The 19,643-nt window shown below is 42.5% G+C and overlaps 1 protein-coding gene and 1 long non-coding RNA gene across 4 annotated transcripts in view; one reads left to right on the forward strand and one right to left on the reverse strand.

Annotated features, from left to right (window-relative positions):
* Positions 1–1,565: 1,565 nt before the first annotated feature.
* Positions 1,566–17,115, reverse strand: LOC308192394. Its single transcript, XR_013948772.1, has 3 exons — positions 16,972–17,115; positions 10,233–10,616; positions 1,566–5,732 (listed from the first exon to the last, which is right to left on the reverse strand). It is a non-coding gene; the product is annotated as an uncharacterized lncRNA (long non-coding RNA).
* Positions 17,116–19,151: 2,036 nt separating this feature from the next.
* GPR63 (G protein-coupled receptor 63) overlaps positions 19,152–19,643 on the forward strand; it is a 40,847-nt gene continuing 40,355 nt past the window's right edge. For all 3 annotated transcript variants that reach the window (XR_013948771.1, XM_080585952.1, XM_080585959.1), the window contains exon 1: positions 19,152–19,565. The gene's annotated coding sequence lies outside the window, so the exon portion shown is untranslated. The remainder of the gene's footprint in view (positions 19,566–19,643) is intronic.

The following is a 19,643-nucleotide window of genomic DNA, read 5'->3' on the forward strand; positions in this document are numbered from 1 at the left end:
AGTTTAGGTTTATATTCAATACCTATATTCCTTATGTACCTTTAAAGCAGAACTTCAGCTTGAGTATCTATGGACAGGTCGTCAGGATTTGGCTCAAATGGGACATGCACTTCCCTAGACCTAAAAACTTCTCTCACCCCGGCGAGGTTGGAAAATAGATATTGCCACCAAGACGGCTTTTGCCAAAGAGCGTTGGATGGTGTGCAATGGACCTTTTGAAAACCACAGGTTGTGATGCAGAATACATATGGAAAGAAGCAAAACACAGAAGGGGTTAACGCTGTCTGAACACCAGCCAGTATTCTCGGTTTTGAACTTTCAGCCTTTTCCTGCAGCCACGGTTCTCTCAGAGTCTGATGAACAAAGGTAGCAGAAGCCGTTCCTTAGGTAGCAAATCATGTGCGAAATGACATGTGAAATATGCTAAGACAGATGTGATAAACTATTTTTAAATGTGCATGTTGAAACAACCTGGAATGAAATAATTAGTGGTAAAAAAGTTGATTTTGGCAGGCTTCAGAGGCAGATCACAATCACTGCCCAAACCTCTTTGTGATTTTCTGACCCATCGCCATTTCTGACTTCCTACGTATCCTAAAATACTTGTGAAATTAGGTGCCAGTAGCACCTGTCACTAAAAGCTGTTAGGAAAGGCACTCCCTGCCCTAACTGTCCGCCTCTCTCCCACCTCTATAGTAGACGAGGGCTGTGGTAAATCTGTAGTAAATAACCATTGGAAAATGTTGACAGGTTAATTGGGCTTATAACTGCGAAGGCAATGAGACATTTCTGCAACTGTTTAGATCAGCTTTGTCAGAAGTAAGTCTGTTGCAACAGCTACACATTTAATTCTACAAAGAACACATGGAGAATAAATCAACTTTCAGGCTTGAATTACAGTGCAGAAAGGATAATTACCGTAGCAGAACATGTACTTAGAAACAAAAACCTTTTGTGGTGCACAAACACCTGGAATGGAATTACACTGAAAATTAATGTTGAGTGTCCAATCAATATAAAATGGGAATATTGAATAAAATAGTTATACCAGCCAGAGCTATGAGAATTTATATTCTCAGTGGGAATGGAGAAGAGCAGTGCTTGAACAGACTTCCAGAATGCATTGAGGTGATGCTGATGGTTCATAAGCATCCATTTGTTCCCCAAAGCCAAGGAGTAATTGTGGAGGTGCTTGCATCTGTTTGTTCTCCAGTCCCCATACACCTGGCAGTGGATTACATGGACACGCAGTCCAGAAGGCCTGCTTCAGTCGTATAAAGCAGAGACACTTAGAGTGATTAAAAGCTACATCAGAAACCTCAGATGAGCTTTGAGATCTGGCCTGCTAGGGCTGAGCTGTTTTACATAACAGCCCTGCACCAAATTTTGCCAATTTTTGTGTTCAGCTAAGTACAACTTGACAATTTGTTCATCCCTGCAATGCGCATTCTCAGATGTTACAAACCTGTCCCTGGTTTAAAACCTAGTGATATGTATGCTAATGAAAATGTATACAGCATTTCAAGTCTATCCAAGTAAAATAAACTCAGGCGGGTAACGTGGTAAGTTACCGAATTTTACAAAATTTTACCTATTATAAAACCTCGGTTTCCTTGTTCACTGTGCCACAGACATTAACCAAGGATACTCTGGAACAAAGGACGTACATTTGAAAAAATAACATCTTCATTTTGGAGTCATCTGATCTGTGTGAGATTTGTTGCAGTTTTCTTGGACTTCGGAGTTGAGGCTATAACACAATCTAAGATTTTTCTCATCTACAAGAAATGGCTATAAAGGGGTAGCAATTACAATATCATCAGTCCCAAGCATACAGAAGTCTTGTGTCTCAGTTACCAAGAATCATACTACTGCCCGAGCATCAGGGAATTTGTAAAGAAATATGGGGTTCATGGGCTTTATTTGATTTAGAATTACTGAACCCTTGCTGCAGACTTTTAATCTTTTCTCTGCAATCATAAGGCTTAGAAACTTTCATTAAAAAAAGCAAGCAAGCAAGCTTTTCACCCACTAACAGGACTGAAGGAATTAAAACTTCTTTTTGGGAGGAAAAAATAATAACATAATTCTTCTCTCCGAGAAAAAAAAATAGGCAAGCTAATGTAAAATCAGTAATATCTTAATCAGATATTGAGATTTTAGTTTGGAGGTTTTCCCACATATCATTAGTCATTTTCTTCAGCATTTGTTTCTTATCATTTTCTTAAAAGAGGAAAACAGACGACAGCTCATGTATTCTGCCTGTAAATGGAATGATACCTCAGACATCCAGAACCTACACTGCCGATTTACTGCATACAGCGTATTATAGTTGACAGAGAATAATTACAATTTTTCTACTCAAGAAGAGATTGCTTTTTAGAGATGCATGAAATAATCCTGTATACCATCTGCATATCACTTTGGATTACCACTAAGTAAAAGTATTATATAAATCTGCAATGTTGTTTTTTGCTAGAAAAAGCCCTCAATAGATTACCAAAGGACAGTTTGATCATAAACTAAATGATCTTTATTTACTTTAATTTATTCCAGAGCAAATGATGTCTTTCAACAGTTTATGGGTATTCTCAGTTCCTCCTTTATCCTTATTTTTGTATTTCAGATAATTTTAGACATGACCACACTTATGATCTAATGTGATCTAAAACCAAGTGACGTAATGCTTCCTTAAATTCCCACTTCCTTGAAATAGAAAGCAAGCTTAATGAAAGGAAAAAAAACAATCATACAACCAAAAAAAAAAAAAGCAAGCAAACCCACAACTGATGAAATAATTCCAAGTGAGAAAAAATCCTGCATAATCCTTAAAAAATCACCATGATGGTTTACATGATGGTTTATTATCTCCTAGAATGACCATTTGCAGTAAACTTTTGATCATTTCTCGTCTCTTCTTTTACTGGATTTTACTGTACTGAAAACCAAGTGTAGGAGTATCTATCATAAAACATCATCTCAGCAACATGTATGCAGACAAACGCATACAGTATTCCTCTAACACATGTTGAAGGAGGACAGGAAATACCTCTAGAAAGACAATTATCAGGAAAATGATAGGCCTGGACAGAATGCAAACTACTCCAAAGGAGATGTTCCAGCGGCTCTAGCATGGATCCTGCCCTGCTCCTTCTGCTGAGGAAAGACACCCTGGAGGCGTCAGAAGTCATTTTGTGTTTGTACCCTGCAGACTGCTCAGAGCCGGGCTGTATCTCTTAAGTACACTGATGTTATCACGTCAAGCTGTGACTGAGACATTTTCTATTAAGGCTGGAGCTAACACTATGATATAGCAGATCTCGTCCATCTCTAGCTTCTGTATGCGTCCCTGTAGGCTGGAACTTTGCAGGGAGTGCATGAAAATGGCAAATGGGCTTCGAGGAACACGGGGCTGCTGTGCATGGTCAGCCCCACAAGCCAGTCCTCTCCTTTTAGTGCGTAATTAAATTGTGGGACTCATTGCCATGGGATGCTGGGGAGGTCAACAGTGTAAGTGGATTAAAAGCAAAGTTAAAAAAAGAAAAAAAAAAAGAACAGACAATGAAATGAAAGTCCATCTGTAGCTCTTATACACAGCAGTTGGGATGTAACATCTTCTAGGAAGAACAACTGATTTAGGAAGTCCACAGGACACCGACTGCTGGAAAGTAGACGTAATCGCTCGGTGTTGAATGGCTGTTCCTGTAACCATCTATTGATCACCCTTTAGAAGAATACACTGGGCTGAATGGACCTCCGGCCTCAGGCAGCTTTGTGTCACAGAGGAAGCTTAAAATGGTGACAGCCACATGTTTGGATCCATACAGCAGCAAGCCAGCAGGACTGACATCTTCCTCCTCCTCCTCCTCCTCCTCCTCCTCCTCCTGCCCAGCTGCTGTGTATCCATCATTTTTCCTGCCATGTACCGGGCATTTCCTAGCGTGCCACAGGAAAACAGCTGAGGATGCATAAATCTGGCACCAAAGCATTTTCACTCTCTCTAGAAATGTTGCCAGCTTAATATTTCTGAGGCCCTGACTGTGCAGAGACTACCACTCAGATGGCAGCAGAAGTAAGTGGTTGCACAGCCATAACAGCAGTTGCTGGTTCAGGTAATCACTGCAGAAATGGTAAAAATGGCGGAAGACGTTAGGGCCATTTCTTTCAGAGCCCACCGGCCCCTGCAGCCCAGCTGATGGGCTGGGCTGGGTGAGCATCCCAATTGCTTCTGCACCAGTTGGTGGGCGTTGTTTCAGTGACTGCTTAATATATTTTGAGCTAATCCTGGTTGACCTTTTGCTGAAGCAAACAAGAAACATTTTTATGAGCCCTTCTGCCAGCTCAGCTCTGATGACAGTGCCCTCCAGCAGAAAGACAATCATGTCTAAAGCTTCCACAGATGCTTTCACAAAAGTTATTTAACACAACCCCACAGCTCAGTAAGAGCTCACTCCCTGTGTAGGCAAGGCATAGCGAGGCTGAATGTGGATTTTCTCCATTTAATCCCTGAGACAGAGCTGGAACTATGTCCCCACATAGAGAGTAGGTTGCTTTGACTGTAGAATTCGTTTTTTTTTTTTTTTTTTTCCCTCAGTAGTTCTGCAAAAGGAAGAAAGACTCTGGGCTGTGTTGCAGCCTTCTGATTAAATTGGCAGAGCTGGAAATCACAGATGTCATCTTTGTACTGAAAAGAGTTCATCCCACCGTGACTTCTGTTGAAAAGCTGTTCCAGAACCAGATTCTTCTGATAATTAGAGATGTTCTACATTTCAAGCCTAAATTTATTCATAGCTCTTCTCTTTCCTTGGTGATTGCCATCTTACTGCCTGTGTATTTATAGGCATCAATCATAATATTAGAAAGGACTTCATAGAGAGCAATCAGGAGAACTGTGCTTCAGTAAACATGATCCGAAATTGCAAAAAGGATGGTTTTATTTTTCCAATTTTGTGGGTTAAAATACGACTTTGCTGTACCCGCCTCCTCTCTGCATAAGAAAATCAGAGCTGGCATCAGCTGGTCTATGTGAAGATAAAAAGGGAAAGGAGTATACTGATCAATAGCAAAAGGTTGATTCTTCCCATGTTTACTTTTAATAATGCAGAGTTACTTTAGAAGGATATAGAGCTTCTGCATTAACAACCTATTTCTCTCCAGTAGTCAGCATTCATAAGAATAGAATAGTGTCAATGTATTCATTTTTAAATAGACATTTTACTTATTGCTTGGATATTTTACCCCCTCCCTCGCCCCCACAAAACAGCCAACCAACAAACTAACCAAACAAACAAACAAAAGCAAGTACTACTTTCTTTTATTTGCTAGAAAGCTGATTTAAAATGTTGTACTTTTAAAATACAGAACTAAAACAGTGAAGAACATTATAAAAGAATAGCCTTTTGTCTGTTTGTGCGATTGACTTTACGGGTGCCCTACATTATTTTTTCACTTGGATACTGAATAGATGAGAAACAATGTGCCAAGCAAAATGTAATAACCATACCTTAGTATAGTCCACAGGGATACGCCCTTCTCCTCAAGTGTTAATACAGATGAAGACAAGAAAAGTGATGGAAGAGCTTTTTTACTGCTCGGCAATCTCCATATGCTTATTTCCACACAAAGAGGGAGGATGGGTTGGTGAGTGAGATGTTGTATTGGCCTGCGTTAATCCTTCAGTTCTTTCACAGACTTTTGTCTGATCACTAGAAAGCCATTTATTCTCTCTTTGCCTAAGTCAAATAGATAAGCAAAAACATATTTTCTCAGCCTGTTTGTCTGAACTCCACTGCAAGGTCTTCAAGTCAAGGTATGCATCCTGTAAGTCACGTATGCACACACACACAAAGCTCAACGTTATGAAGTCTCTGACAACAAAATCCTAAGTTTTGACTCTTGGTATTTGTGCATCTGAAAATGGAGATGAAATTCAGAGAATTAAAAACCTGTGAAGATCACGATTCTCAGTGTGGAGATCACCAGCCGCAAGGAAAGCTGACTTTTCTGTCGCAGGACTCAGGTACTGCTATGAAGGTAACTAATTTTCTGTCTCTCTATTGTCTTCCTATCTAGGATCTACACATGCAGCATTTTCATCCTATCTACCTCATACCAAAGATAATGTGTTTGAACTTAATTAAATAAGCATTCCATTTCACTCAACGTAGAGCTACTCATTTGAAAGACCTACAACACTGGGACCAATAAATATATTTATATATACTCAAGAAATTGTAAAAGTAATCATACACAGGATTCAGAATTAAATTTCTGTGTAGGTTAACATCACCTCTAAAAATTAAAGCCACTATTTAATTGGCTAAATGAGTTGGCTTTCTCTGAAGCACACATATTGTCAGACAGCACTGCCAGATCTAACCACCAGATGCAACTCAGAAAAGAGATACTGGAGTTATTGAGACGGTCCTCTGAAATCACTGGGTGAATTTGTAGTGGCATTATTATAAAGTGGGGGTGGAGGGGTGTTGGCATGTTGGCATCATCTGAAAGGGTAATGAAAGGCGTCATTTTGCCACAACTCTAGTGTATCCACATTTTGAATGCTCTAAGCAGTTCTGGTCTTGGTATCTGGGAAAAGACATGGTAGAGGTAGGGAAGACAGCAGAGAGGAATTTAGAAGGATAGAGAGGGCTAAACGAAAAACGCAAACTATGTTGGAAAACAAACTAAAGAAAGGGAAGAGTTCAGGTTTAAAACTACAGAGGTAGGGAACTGGAGAAGGACACAAAACAGAAACCCTGACATCACTCCCTGAAGGCTGACTCCCTGTAGAAGGTGGAAGCTCCTTTGATGCTCTCCCTGAAGATGTGGGAGGATGACTAAATGGATGAACACAGGTCCCACGCTCAGCAGGATCCACACCCCTCTATCAAGCTTCTTCCTCCTTGTGGTGGGAATAACCAGCGGGACAGGGCCTGGAGGAGACTGACAAAGAGGTCCTACATCTTGGAAGGGCTTTGGTTAGGTATAAATGAAAAGGTGAGAGGAAAAAAAATGCATCTAGAACTTCAGTCAGAAGTTCTGGAGGAGCTGGAAGCCTGGCTCATTTAACATATATTCAAAGTACCTGTTGTGCTCCAGGGCCTCTTTCCACAGTCAGATTGAAAAAGGATGCCCATTCTGGCCCAGTGGGATGTTTCCTGTTTTTTTTTTTTTTTTTTTTGTATGTTCTTGTGTATGTTCTTAGACATCTTCCACGGGTGGAAGTCACCATTAAATTACTAGTGCTATTCTAAAAATGGCAAGGCATATTTAGGACAAATGGAACTTGAAAAATGAACTAATCCCAAGTGTAATTAAAATAGGCTAGTATTTTTTAAAGAGATAATTGAAAATTATGTGCAATACCACCATATGTTTTATATTTTTATTAAATCCATTAAATGCAAAAGTTTGTTTTAGACTCACTATTTCTCTTCTAGAGTTTAAGTTACAGAAGTCTAATTTATAAAAGGGGATTCCAACTCAGATTTTTCCTAGTGGTAAATTGCTTGCCTTACTCACTCTGGTGTTCTCTTTCAATATGAGAGTTTTTTATTTTTATTAATTTGAGGATACTATGAAGGATCAATCATTGGTTAGTAGTTCAGAAATCTGTTTTATTATAGAGGTCACTTTGCAACAGTAGGTTCCTGGTGCATTGTCTTTGGTTTTGAATAAGAAGAATCCAGATCATTTTTTTAATACATAACATCTGTGTTGTCCATCTTGATTTACAGCCTCTGTTAAAAATAAAATGTGGCGGTGAGCAAATGAGAAAAGTTTTAGCAAGATGCACAGAGTTAGGTTTTGTAATACCAAGCTTGCCACATCAAAAAAGAAATGTGTTTTGTAGTAAAAGTCCTCTGATTTATTACGTTTTTCATAGAGAATGTAGTTATGCAAAACACAGGGCATGTTCAAACACTACACTGTAGATAGTTTCCTCAAGTAAGACATTTGAAAGTCACCCCAGATAGTTTTACTAGACTATAGTATAAGGACCGCATCTGCTGAAAATACTGTTACTTAAATTGCCATGTTATCAGTGAATATATATATATATATAATATATATATATGTATCACAAAGGTTCAATTGAAAATCAGATAAAGTAACTGGAGAAGATATAAATCTATTCTGACTATGACAGAATAGCAAGAAACTGGGTTATTCCTAGGAAGCTGCTTTTCCAAAAAGCTTTGGTGCATGTAATCACAAAATTATTTCAAGTTGTCAGATAAACATCCTGTTCTTACATTTCTGATCTGTACAAATTGGTAAGCTCTTCTGTGTAATTGGGATGATTTTGATAACTGAAGTGCAGTGTTTAAAGGTTATCCGATATTTACAGTAGGAAGTTATTACAAAAATACCCGTACCTACATACTCCTCTACTGCAGCTGAGGCCCCCCTTTAAGAAACTAAAGTTCAAGTTGGCTTTTGCTGCAGTAGAAAATGGAAAAGCAAGTTGATTAGTGCAGAACTGAAGCTAAAGATAAAGGTGGAAACTTTGAGTTAGATGAGAGACTAGACATTGGTGTCACATTCAAGGTATCATATTGTCCTGTCTTGAAATGGTCTCTCTTGCGCCACTTCACATGAAAAATACATTATGGTATTTTCTAAATCTAATAAAATGCTTTTGCTGCTTACATACTATCTCATTCTGCTCTGCCGTAAGATCGTGGTGTCAAGAGAATCTTCTGCTTCCCCTGCTGTGTTCTGGGCTTTTTGTCCGTTTATTGGAAGCAGAGTTATTGGCACCATACAAATACAAGAAAGCAAGTTGTGAGAATTATTTCCTTCATGCCTTTGAGTTCTGTGGCAAACCACCACCTGTGATCTTCACAAAATCACAGGCTCACAGAATCATTTAGGTTGGAAAAGATATTTAAGGTAATGAAAACCAACCACTAGCTAACCAGGTCCACCACTGCTCCACTTGGCTACTCCTCATAACTCCTGTTTTCTTGTCTTTTTAGATGTATTCTGCTGCAGATATTTAGGAGTCCAAGACTCGTTCAAAGATGAGCGGTCAGAATGCAGCAATATATTTGACAGCGGCAAACCTTTAACTGGTATAAGCAGTTTTCACATTTCACAGAACTATTATGCCAGCCTAGGTGTGGTTTTACAGTGACCTGTGTTTGTTGGCTGGTCTAGCTTCTGGAAAACCTGAAAAAAAATAAATATTTTTCAGTGGGTCAATCCCCCAGAGTTCAGTCCTGCAAGCAGCCTTGCAGTACATAATCTGCAGTGGCAAAGCTGGAGCAGGACCAGGATGTTTTCAGCCAATACAGCTCCTGAAAAATAACCCACGCAGTCACTGCCTCTATACCTCCGAAAGCCTAAATGGCACCCTTTCACACCCACTTTGTACTCACTTTACAAACTACAAGAGAAAGCAGAATCACATTGTCTTTTTGTTTTAAAACTAAGCCAATCTAACAGTTGATAGGAGCAGTTCTCCACTCCTCAGCCTCCCTTCCAACTTCTCTTGTACTATAGAGACCTAGTGATGGTGGCGGGTTGTTGATTCAGCTGGTTAATAGAACAGAAAAGTCTTTTCTTGAGGGTGGAAATAAACGTTTCTGTTGGATCAACTAGCTGTCCCACTCATCCACCTGTCCACTGTTAGGGCCAGCACTACTGGGACTGGGGGCAGTCCCCTTCTTGGGCAGTAGCAGCCAGCTTAATTGAGCTGTAAGTCTGCTTTCTGTCTTCTACGGGGATTTCCTAAGGGGCACAATCTAGTTTTGGGCTTCTGTGGTCCCAGCTTCTCCCTTTTGGTGGCACTGACACGTGGGCCACTGAGGAGGACGGCAGCTGAGGTTGCTGAGCTTGCAGGCAACTAGCCCAAAAGTTTTCCTGAGGGACGAGCGTGCTGAGCCAGCTCCCTGTGTGCCTTTGGCTGAACATGAAGGGAGTGTGAATATACAGCTGGGAGTGAGAGGAAAGGACAGCAAGCCTGAGATACAATTGCTAATTGTTAATCTAAGTATGTTCTATGGCTGAAGGGGCACAGTCTTGCCCTTTGCCCCGTCCTGAGCAGAGATGCCCGATCTCCCTCCTGTATGCTCAGATCAGAGTGATGGACAGGGAGCAGTCCCTGAGGAAAAGTAACTTGCTTCCTCTTTCCTTGTCCCCTGTCACTTGCCTACTCCAAGATTAGTTATCAGATAAGACCAGTTCATGGGCAAACAACATGGGTGTTAGTGCTTTGCACTTACCAAGAAGGCTGAAGTGGGCGCCCAGAAGCAAAGACCTGAATGCTGCCCTTTGCAATAATTTACTAGATGTCCCATCACAGTGTTGCCATGTATACATCCATCCACCTTTCTTTTCATTTTGAGCTCAAGCAAGCTATTTAAAATGAGAAACAAATTAAATGAAATGCCTTTGTGTGATCAAAGACTTCAAAACAGGAAAGATGGGGTTTCTCTGAACCCTTCACTTTGCTGAGCAGTTTCCAGGTGAAGCACTTGGTGAAGAGTTTTTAAAGCTGCCAGTGGGCTGAAATGCTTCCTCTATGGATCTGCACCATGCTTCTTAAACTTGGATTTATGGGTGGAGGGTAGCTGAACTCAGTCAAGGATGATGGGTGCTCTGCACCTCTGAAATATCAAAACCAGAAAATTAAGGTCACTGCTACTGAACCGCTTGCATCGCGTTGGCCTCGGTTTCAGAGATTCATGTGAGAGAAGCTTCATTTTCCTGTTCTGTCCTATTTCGTTTATTGGTGATACTGGAAATAAGCTTACGGCTGTTGTGAAAAAGCCTATTAAATAAAGGACAAAATAATCTTGACAAAAGACAATTCATGACTTAGATTTTACATAAAACATTTGTTTTTAACCAAGAAGTCCAACTGGTGCCAGCAGGAAAGGCATAGATGTTAGTGAATTTGCAGTGGGCAGCACACTGCCACTCAGCAGGTTCTAACTCCTAATCAATGATGTGGAGAATCAGAAGTTATTAAAATCAAGAACATACTGATTTTACACATTTAAGGATAATGTTGCATCCTTTCCAGTTCTTTTTCAGAATACACAATGCCAATTCACCTCTTCTTAAGCATGTGTGAACTCCTAAGGAAACCAAAATTTGCATAAATAACCTGAGTAGAATTTAAACCTACCAGAAAAGTATAATAATGCTGTTTCTCTGTCTCTTACTTCTGTATTTTGATGTTAAGTACCATTTTACTGTTCTGCATTCCGTTTTTGAGTTACCAGAAACAGTAGGAGCTCCTCTAAAATTATCCTAAGCTTGGAAGCACAGAGACATTTTATTCAAAAGATGAGACTGGGATTTAACGAGGACCTTAGCACAATAGATTATACCCAGTACTGGAGAAACGTATGCTAATAAATGCTCGACAATCGGCTTAGTGAGTGAAAGTCTGTCTTCAGGCCTTCTGATTTTTACTTTTATCTCCTATTTCTGTCATGTGCCATGCAAGGGCAGAACTCTAAAAGAGGACTAAAAATACCAAATTTTCAAATGTCTTCATGATGCAGAGCAAATGTAAGAACATCCAGGTTAGACCAGAAATCCATCTGCCCAGGTCTCTGTCCCTTGCAAGAGAGGACAGAAGGCAGATCAGAGAGCGGGGCCATGGAAAGCAGAGTGGTAAAGCAAGAGCTAATGCCAAATCTCACTCTTCCTGCAGCAGGCTCCAGGTCTCTGTGGTTCAGGTACACATTTGCCCCTTGGGAGCAACCAAAACGAACAGAGCTGGTGTTCTAGGGTACCCAGCTCTCGTGCTGGAGGTACTTGATGTCTGTGATTCTCAAGGTGGCTCTGAGTATGATTTCCCACAGTCATCCTCTACTGACAACATCTCACCATCTGCAAAGAGAAGGAGCTGAACAAACTGCTAGGGGAACCCATCGCTGCTTTTTTCCAGTGTCCATGCTGAACTGCTGCCCTGGAAAGCCAGTAGCTGCACAGCTAGGAGCAGGCAAATAAAGAAAGGACAAATGGGAAACTACAGTCCTAAGGAAGAAATGAAACTGAATAAAGCAGTGTTTGGACAACAAACAGCGAAAGAACAAATAAGCATGCAACTGTGCCTCCTGTGTATAGGGTAACAGTGTTCCTGGGCTATCCTCCCAGTAAGCTAACTCATATTGTATGTAAGAGCCAGCAAAGTGTTTTGTTTTTTTTTTTCCCCCCACTAGTTTCTCTAACCTCTTTTTAAATTCAAGTGTTTTAAAAAAGCACATTATCCTTCACAGAGGTGTACCAATGGTTAATTAGGCTCTGTAGACATCTCATATTTGTTGTTGTCGTTGTTCTGAATGAGGTCCAGAACCACACATTAGCTCGCAGTGTATTAATTTCCTATTCAAAACTTTACAAAGATTGAAGCTCTTGACACCATGGTCCAAAACATGGTCCAAACATTATTCTGGGCAGGCACTGCTGAAATACTGGAAATGAGAAGGTTTTATGTCTCACTCCCTTTTTTTCCTCAACATCCCCAGGTCTAGAAATCCCCCCTTAGGCAAGGTATGACCACTTTCTCCCTCCCTTTTCTTTCTGAAAAAAGTGTGTGGTCATACTTAAAACAAGGGCGATGGTAGCCCACAACCATTTCTAGTACAGCCTGGTGGTTAGAGTAGTCCAGATGCAGAGGGGCCCCGTTTAAATTCCCACCTCACTTGGAAGGACTTTTACCAATATATCTGAGATGATCAGCTGAACCAGCAGCTCTCCAGCTGTCAGATTTCCTTGGAAGTGAAGAAAGACGGAGGGGAAGAGAGAGAAGAAAATGAAGGAGAGGGCAAAGAAATGAATGAATGATGTTTCACGAGTGCAGTGGCCCAGAGGGAGATCTGAGTTTCAAACCCAGTCAAAATATCTATGTATAATTTTACATCAACAAGTCACTGGAGTAAAAACAAGTAGTCCTCAGAGCAGGATTCACATTTTTTTACAAATCAAGTGCAGAGACCACTGCTAGTGCCAGTTTTGGGGCTGCCTCCCCTCTCATCCAGATGCCAGTCAGCTTAGGAACCAGGCGCTCGGTCCCGCCAGCCCCGAGGCACTTTGGGGCACACAAGACCAACAACTCAGGGGCAAAGGAGATCCAGGACCTCCCAGCAGAGCGGGCAGCTGACTGACCATTCCTCAGGGTTGCAGTCCTGAAGTTCAGGTACAAAACCAGATGCAGCTGGAAGCTGGATGGTGGCAGAGAATACACTTCCTTTATTACACCCCCTGCACTGAAACACTAAACTTGCAGGGAGGGAAGGGCAGAAAGTTGGGAAAAACATTTATAGTTCCCCTCTAGAAAGTCTATCAATCTAGATTTTTTTGCCGCTGGATCCTGGTTCAAAGAACACAATAAAGCAAAGATTACAAAGAACTTCTGTAATACTGGACATAGCCTCCCTGCTATTATCTGAAATAACAGAGTATCCAGCAGACCATGTACAAGGGAAGGTTAGTTGGTTCTTAATGGAGACTATAAATTTAGAGAAGTGTTGAGAGTCTTTTCTTAAAATTGGGAACTGGGATGAAGATACATCGTCCTCAGAGTTGAGTTTCAGGGGAAAAATATCACTCTGGAGACTATTCCATGCCACGTCCTTAGCCTCCCCGAGCTTCAGAACTAATTGCTAAAGGATGGAGTCACAGCCCAGCCACTTCAGGGCCCCATAGATCTGAGGCAGAATGCTGAATTTTCCCCAAACAATTTTTTTTTGAGGCAATGTGTATGGCACACTGATGCAATAGAGCTTTGGTCTACCCTGCTTCAAAGACAAACAGTAGCAACTGAAGCAGCAAATGGCCTTTGAGAGGAAGGTGAATTTACGAGGTTTGTTGACCATCTTTTCATTTTTGCTATGAGAAATAAAAGAGGAATGACTTCAATAGCAGTCAGTAGGGCAAAAGAGAAGACGAGACATTGAATGCATGGGGATACCTGAAATTACATGATAAAAGTAATAACAAACGACACATTTTGCTCTAATGATTTCTATTTCTCTGTCTTCCTCTCAGAATCAAAACAGGATACCAAAAAAAAGTACTGAAGCCGTGAGGACACAACTAGTTGATATTTACTCCACTGCAAAAGCATCTCTAAAGGTCCTTGTATCTATAGAGAGATGTGAAAGTATTTTCATGCTACACTTCAAATTCAGCTCCAGTTTGTGAGCCTTCTGCATCAATTCACACATAAATGTCATAAATTTCCATTCCAAAATAGCAGTCTGTTTTTTCACCATAATCCTTACTCATCCAGCCTTTCTTCACTGACTCCAGTTAGTGCGGTGAGCTTGTGTGCATTCCACGTATGGGCAGAACAAGATACTTTAACTTCTAGCTCATGAATAATCCCACCAAGATCAGACTTTGGTAACTGTCCCTTCGTCGTTACCCTACGCTATGTTTTTTTCATGTCTTCAAATTAATTGCATTACAATAGCAATGCAAGTAAAAACAATTATAAGGTTTTTATTTTGGATATACCTCCCAGAAACCAAATTTTGAAGCCTTTCTTTTCTTCAGGGCCCAGAGTTCAGAAACCTTAAAACTCAAGACCCTTTTGGAGAAGTATACAGCCTATATCTAACTGACTAACAAGTACAAATATAAAATCTCTCAACGTTTGATTTTTTGTTTGTTTGTTTACTGGATGATTTCTTGCTCCTGTTAGGAAACAAAACCTAATTGCATTGTTTTGTCGCCCATGTTCAATGTTTCTAAAAAGAAGGCTTTTTGTTTTGGGGAAGTCACCCCTGCCACCCACCCAACATTACTCTTTGCCTCGTTCTGTATGAGAAAAAAAAATACCTGTGAGGTTTAATTTTAGCCAAAGGTGAAGCACAGTCAAATTACAGCCAGATTTCTCTTCAAACAACAAAATTTTCACAAAAAGGCCTGACCATTTTCTCTGCGTTTTTACATATTATACTGGAAATCACCACTGAACAGAGTTAAATATCATACATATGAATAGAATAATCAGAAGAATGTGAAGTAATCCTGAAATGCTCATGTCAGATGCTTTCAAGTGAGAACTGAAGAATTCTGACAGTGGCAGACAAAGTAAATTAGCATAAGCGTTATGATACTTACATTGTAGTAATAACAATTTAATGTAATCAGCACAGTGATGAAGCAATGAGTCATTGCTCTAGGAAAATGACCAACAAGCCAGGAAACACCTAATAAATACTGTAATCAGCAAAGATTTCCTTCCCTTGGTATTCTCTGGAATTAATGAGACCTGTCTTCACTATCGTAATAGCAGACAGCAAGAGACACTCTACCTTCATGGCCTGGATTGCACTGAGGCATTACTTAAAAGAGATCAATTTTACCCTGCTAGTCTTAGCAAAGATGGGAGCAGCAAAGTGCACCAGCAATCAGCAGTTTGACCACTGGGTTGTCCAAGCCCCTCCTTGGTAAAAGAAACAAAAAATGCCAGCACTTAGCTTGGCGTTGCTGTTTCACACCGTGTCACGGGGAGAGGCACATGTATTAATGCTAGTGCAAGAGAGGGAAGAGCACTAGAAGAAAATAAAGCATGGTTCACTTTTGCTAATTAAATTTAACCTCCTTACGGCACCTGTCGCTGGGGTGAGGTAATTGAGAGAATCCTTGTTTGTACGACAGAATTTCCTCCCGATTTCTTTCTTCAAGAGCTGTTTTTCCCTGTTCTTTTGGGTCTGAATGACTAAGCTCTTCTGCGGTCCTTTCTCAACAAAACCTTTTTTTCCTTCCGTCCAAGGAACAGCTGGAATAACTAGGCCTTTGTATTTTAAGTTATTCATTAAAGTTAAATGGCTTTCTCTTCAAGCTTGTCCTAGGGCAACTATTATAAGGTTAACCTTTCTATAGCTGTGAATTCAGATAAGTTGCTCAATTTTCTCTGCACCCAGCCAGACACAAATATGTATGAATATGCCTTTTCTATGGTTCACAGCTGTTGCCTCAATACCTATTCTGATTTCCCAAAACAGTACTGAACATCAAGGGAACAAAGGTCAAAAGCCATGAAATGCAGTTTGAGAAGGGCAGAGAGCACCTCATCGTTTGTTTTTTGGTAAGCCAGCTGGTGATCCTAGGTACAGTTTCCTGGATACAGCTAGGTTATTTTACTTATTATAGGATAAAAAAAAAAAAAAAAAAAAAAAAAAAAAACACCAACAACACACACACACACACAAAACAAACAAGCAAACCAAAAACAGTTCCCTACAAAGCAATTGTGCTTACCAGAGACTTTACCCCAGCCACATAACCCCACAGATCACTGCCCCTGCTTCACCTGGCTGTCTTTTTCAGTAGGTGTCTTCAGCATTATAAGGACTTGCCCAAATCCTGGAGGCTCCTTGGCAATCTTACCTCTAAAAAACGTTCCTTTCTGCTTTTGCTCCTCTACTCAGATCATACCCTTTAATACTTTCCTAAAGCTCCTTCCTAAAACAAGGAAGAAAGAGATACCTAAAATACCTAAATCCAAGGACATTCACACAGATCCATTGGATACAATTAGGTATCCAATTCTAATTGTAATTAGGTATCCAATTCTCAGTCTCAGTGAGACTGAGAATTAAACTGCCCAGGCAAGATTTAGCATTTCTTCTGGGATAAAAGTCCTCTATCCCTGTTGCCTTAAAGGCTGGTTGGTTTCTTTCTTTCTTTTTTTTTGTTTTGTTTACAGTTAAAGTCTGCATGTAGAGTGGTACTAGGTGAGTGCTAATCACCTCAGTAGCTAGTTATAGCATAATCTCAAACAGTAAGGATATAAACATTTGTCAATGCTTCTGAATAAGCTCTGAAGAGATGTTTTAAGACTATATAGGAAATTCACTGCATTTAGACAGCAAATCATTCTTCCTATATCCTTGTATCCACAGCTATGTGTAGTTCCTTGCTTTGGCAGCAAGAACCAGACATTGTTATGTTTAATTACTCAAAAAAACAAAACAAACAAACGAAAATACCCACCACTGGAGGATCACTTTAAGATGTTTTGCTGCCTCTTCCACAAGATGGAGTGTAGTGATAATATCTGAGGATTTTCAAATTGAATCAATAAATCACGTCTCCCCATGCTTGAAAAAGCCTTTAAAGACTTCAGCCAACTACAGAAAACAAATCAGAAACCCCAGTGGGGCAGTTGCTCACTGTTTAGTTATGCTTGCTTCAGATGGGAGGAGCTCAGATGCATCCCAAAAAACAACTGGAGCCCACAGTTGTTATTTTTTTTTCCTATGTCCAAAACAAGCAGTAGAACTTAACAGCAATTTTTCTCTGATGAATAAATGAAAAAAAATAGTGCTCATAGGCACTTGTTAAAGAAGATATAAGAATAAACAATTTCACTTGGTCAAGAATTTGTAAAGCAGCTCACAAGCCAGATTGCTCTCTCTTTGGCTTTGCATTGCTGTTCTCAACCGTAGGCTTGTGGTGCAGAGTGGCTGAACTCAATTGAGAGTCATACTTCTTAAAAAACAAAGCAAGAGCAGTGGATGGAGCTGCTGACATTCTGCTGGTACCACATTAGCCTCATGTTTCAGAGACCCATCTCAGAGAACAAGAAGCTTCCTTTTTCTCCTCTCTCATGTTCTGAGTTCATTGCAGGCAGCTCTGATCTGATACAGGGACCTATTATTTGGCTGACAGTCAGGTAAACGCATTTTGAATAGGAAAAGGGATTGTGAAAGACTCTCCCTGACTCAGACATCAAGCAGTTCTGTGATATAATAGAAAGTGAGAGTGCTCATATCAATTTACATCCTTCTAAATCCATTTAATATGATATAGCAAGTCTTGCCAAATAATACGTGTTTTAATTATAACAATAAAACTACAGGCTAAGACCTGTTTCCACCACCAGCACAGGCTTCCTAGAGAGGTGGTTGACGTCTCATGCCTGTCAGTGTTCAAGAGGTACTTGGACAATGCCCTCAATAATATGCTGTAACTTTTGGTTAGCCCTGAAGTGGTCAGGCAGTGTACATCCTCTAGATGATCTCTGTAGGTCCTTTCCACTGAACTATTCTATTTGATTCTATTTGATTCTAACCATACTAAACTACCTTGAACCACATAGTCTTTGGCCTGAAATTATGAGCTATTGCCTTGCATGTCATGTGGCCTTAGGGTTACAAACACAACCAATCTGGTAACTCTTCCTCCTTGCTGAGCAATGTGGGCAGTGAGAAGACATAAAGGCTTATTTTAGTCCTTAAAAATCAGCTGGTGTACATAGAGACGGTGATTCTTGGAGATACTTTACGGCAATTGTCCTGCTCTGCTCTGTGGTGGTGTGGCCTCAACTTGAGTACTGTCTGTGGTTTTGGGTGCCATGGAGGAAGGACTTAAGACTGTTAGAGAGTGTCCAAAGAAGGGCTATAAAGATGGTGAAGGGTCTAGAGGGGAAGACGTATGAGGAGCAGCTGAGGCCCCTTGGTTTGCTCACCCCAGAGCAGAGCAGGCTGAGGGGAGGCCTCATGGCGGCCTGCAGCTCCCTCACGAGGGGAGCGGAGGGGCAGGCGCTGAGCTCTGCTCTCTGGGGACAGCGACAGGACCCGAGGGAACGGCATGGAGCTGGGACAGGGGAGGGTCAGGCTGGGTGTTAGGGAAAGGTTCTGCACCCAGAGGGTGGTCGGGCACTGGGACAGGCTCCCCAGGGCAGTGGTCACGGCACCGAGCCTACCAGAGCTCAGGAAGTGTTTGAACAGCACTCTCAGACACATGGTCTGGTTTTTGGGTGGTCCTGTGTGGAGCCGGGAGTTGGACTCAGTGATCCTTGTGGGTCCCTTCCAGCTCTGTGATTGCACGATTTTATTATTAATCTTCTCTCCACATACACAAGGGCTGCAGTAACAGCACCCCAAGGCGCACACCCTGCCGCTGCCCCTGCCTGGCAGGAGGCTCCTCCGCACCCACACCCCCTGCCCGCACCACCCCAGCACCTCCATCCCACCCCCCCCAACCCCACGCCCGGCGGCGGGCCCCTCTCCGCCCGGGGGCGGTCCGGGGGCGGCTCCGCTCCGCCGGGGAGCGCCGTGCAGCCGCCGGGAGCCGCGGCTCGGCCGGGCCGGAGCGTGCGCCGAGCCCCGGCAGGCGGAGCCGCGGCGCGGGCGGGCGGAGGCGCGGGCGGGGCTCGGCGGCGCTGCGGCGAGCGGGACACGGGCGGGCGGGCGGCCGCGGGGAGGCTGCCGGCGGGCAGGGCAGGCGGGCGGGCGGACGGGCAGGCAGGCAGGCAGGGCAGGCGGGGAGGCGCTGGCTCGCCCGCTCGCCCCTCGCTCCGGCGGTTCCTCGGCGCTGCCCGTGCAGCCGAGCCGCCGCCGGAGCGAATGGGGAGGCGGCGCTGAGCGGGCTGCCCTCCGCGGTGGTGTCGGCGGGCAGGGGCAGCGGCGCCGCGGGCGAGCGATGCCCCTCGCTCTGTTGCCTGCGCTGCCCTTCCTCCTTCTCCTCCTCCTCCTGCTGCCGGCTTCGAAGCTTTTGTTCCCCCCGGCCGCTGCGATGGCAGGGAACTTCCCGCAGGGATGGGCTCAGGCCGGGGCTCCGCAGGGCGCCGGCCACGCTGCGAGGTGAGGCGAGGCGAGGGGGCTCTGTCCTCCCCGGGGGGCGCAGCGGGGGCCCGGCGGGGGTCCCCGGGGGGGGGGGGG

This window comes from Anser brachyrhynchus (genome assembly GCF_964034855.1).
Source record: "Anser brachyrhynchus genome assembly, chromosome: 3".
Classification (NCBI taxonomy): Eukaryota; Metazoa; Chordata; class Aves; order Anseriformes; family Anatidae; genus Anser; species Anser brachyrhynchus.